The sequence below is a fragment of the Sinocyclocheilus rhinocerous genome, unplaced genomic scaffold (assembly GCF_001515625.1).
Source record: "Sinocyclocheilus rhinocerous isolate Xijiao unplaced genomic scaffold, SAMN03320098_v1.1 scaffold615, whole genome shotgun sequence".
Lineage (NCBI taxonomy): Eukaryota > Metazoa > Chordata > Actinopteri > Cypriniformes > Cyprinidae > Sinocyclocheilus > Sinocyclocheilus rhinocerous.
Genome location: NW_015631049.1, coordinates 290,646 through 293,461, shown reverse-complemented (window position 1 = coordinate 293,461; position 2,816 = coordinate 290,646). Strand labels below are relative to the sequence as shown.

Below are 2,816 nucleotides of genomic sequence, written 5' to 3'. Positions count from 1 at the left end.
TAAATTTGATTTAAAGTCATGTTTTTGACACTGGGCATATTTTTGCACAAACCCAAGTAATAATAATAAAATATCTACCAATATGGATCATAAATTCAATATGTCTGATACTTTCAGAGAAACGAGCTGCAAGTATCAGACTGAACCTGACTGAACAGAGCTGGAGTCATTTACATGTTCTGATAAACAAAAGCGAAACACACGATTGTAGGAAACCAGTTACAATTTGAAAGTTTACATTTATAGACTTTAAGTAATCATTTACTTGTTGAGAGTTTATTGACAGTCTGTTTAGTTGAATGGTTGAGCTCCTGAAAATCAATGAGGTGACTTTGACAGTTACATATTTGAAAAACAAAAAGGTGGGAATGAAAACTCTTAAGTCTAACAGAAAGTACCATTTCAGCATAAAAAGGATTTTCAGGATGATGGTCTAAATAACTATTACTGCATGCAGAGAACCTTTAAACAAAAACAAAAAAAGATTTTTTTTTTTGAGTGTGTGCTTGATACACTAACAGAAACACCCAGGATAAAACAAGCTGTTCTATTAGATATAAACAGAAGCTATGTGGGAGTTTGCCATTGAAACAAAATGTGGGAGGTGTTTAACTGCAGTCACAGAGAAAATGAAAGTGAAAGGAATTTTTCCTGTGTTGATCTGACCAGTGTGACAGGTTGCTCAGTTCATCCATTTCAGTTGAACAGCAGGCTACAGATTTGAAGAAAAGAAAAAAAGGTAAGCAAAGTTCATAACATGCTAACGTTAACCATAAACAAAATGTAGCCTAAGTTAACCGAAGTCTGTAAGGTAACATTTAGGCCTACTTATTTTCATTGACCTTGCATCAACGGTTGTGATTATTCTAAAATACGTCCGTCAGACTGACTGTAAAGATCACAATATTGTATTTTTGTTTTTTGTAATGTTTGATAAAAACGAAATATTTCCGGAAGAACACCGCACTTGCCGCATATGTGACGTTTCATGCGGTCTATCAACAGTTTATGTATTTTTCACCGATTCACAAAACCTGTCTGAATGACTAGTCGGACTGAGTTATTACGATACCAGTGACTCACCAGGAATTATCCCTGATTGGCTGCACAGGGAAAAGAGTCAAAGACAGGACAACAGCGTCATCTGCTAGCTCGTAAAAAACAGAAAGTGAAAGCTTCACGTTATTTTTGGAAACAATGCAAGTTCTAATGCAAGTTCACACCATGTCGGACTCGGAATTAACAAGATTTCATCTTGGAAAAAGCGTTCACGTTCTGGTAGACCTCGTAATTAGCCTACAACTTAAAGGGGTCATATGATGCTTTTTTAAAGATCATTCACAGTCCCTTTCCCGTCACGGCAAGTTGGTTTCTCCAATCAAAAAGATCCCGATTGGAAGTGATTCTCTTTTGCTGAAACATGTTGTTTCGTTTAGACGTTTTGTGTATGATTGTAAAAGACGACGCTGAGCTGGATCTCACGTTTAAATTTCGCATCGAGGATTTTGACTATGTTGTATTCGCAACAACAGGAAAAATGAAGTGCTTTGGTTGCTCTAAAGTGGGACATTTAGTCCGTGATTGTCCTGAAAAAAAAATAGAAGCGTCAGTAATCGAACAAAATGTGGGTGACGCAACTGTTTCCCCCGCGACAAGTCAACCCATGGTCCGTGCAGAGCCGGAGGCGTCCGCGGCAGAGCAGGCCACAGAGGATCGGACCGAGATTGAGCAGATCGGAACAGAGCGCGCTGAGCCTGAGCTGGTTGCGGCAGAGCTGCAAGCAGTTAACCAGATTCAATCTGAGATTTTTGACGATGATAGACCCGCGGGTTCTATTGATGAGGATACATGTGAGAGTAATGGCATTGACATGGATGCAGAACAGACACTGTTTAAAGTACCTTTAAAGCGAAAGAAAAGTGATAGTACTGGAGATTTGAGACTTGCAGACCAAAGTGACTCAGAGAGTGGCAATGAATCCGATTCTAGCGTCTCTCTTTCACAGAGTGAATTGTAAGTGATCCAAATAAAGTGCTTTTGCTTTCGCACTGAAACACACAGCGTCTCCCTGACATGGCTGTTTCAACACTAACTGCGGTTACTGAAACCACGCCTTCTTTCTTTGCGTGCACATTTGGGTGCATTATGCAAATATTTCCACATAGTGGGGTAGATATGTGGGGGCGTGTTAGAATGAGCCGTTTTAGGGGGGCGTGGCAGAGTCTTAACTTTGATAAAGAATATCTCTTTGGTTTTGAGACTTTAGTCTGTGCAACTTCAGGAATCTTATCTATGCACAATCAGCTTGTAACACTCCAAAGAGAAAGGAAAACTTGAAATCGCATCATATGACCCCTTTAAGCATTTTTTAGTTTAAAAGACGTCGTCCAAACACAGCCATGACGTCTCTAAAACAAGGCAAAATTTTGGCTGTCAGTGAATTTAATAGACGTCTAACCATAGTCCAAGAATATGTAACAGGGCCCCCCTTTAACTAAACATCAACGATCAGGTTCGTTTAAATAAATCCCCAAGATTTATTGATGGCTTTACAGAGTTTTTTTTTTTTTTATTACCCAGGACACCTTACACATGAGTTAACCCAGCAAGAGTTGAGCATCAAACCATACAAATAAAGCAACAACAAAAAAAAAAACATTAAATAAATTCATAACACAAAAATAAACCTCGTGATTCACAACTCATCAAAAGTAAATTACATGCAAAAATAGCTCAACTCTGCTTAAACACTAAGCATATAGCATCCTTGTAATGTGTGTGTGTGTGTGTGTGTGTGTATGTAGGCTACATATATA

The 2,816-nt window shown here is 38.6% G+C and overlaps 1 protein-coding gene across 3 annotated transcripts in view; it reads left to right on the top strand.

The window, feature by feature from the left end:
* The first annotated feature begins 663 nt into the window (after positions 1–663).
* Positions 664–2,816, top strand: part of LOC107741190 (uncharacterized) — a 7,429-nt gene continuing 5,276 nt past the window's right edge. For all 3 annotated transcript variants that reach the window (XM_016553817.1, XM_016553816.1, XM_016553815.1), the window contains exon 1: positions 664–739. The gene's annotated coding sequence lies outside the window, so the exon portion shown is untranslated. The remainder of the gene's footprint in view (positions 740–2,816) is intronic.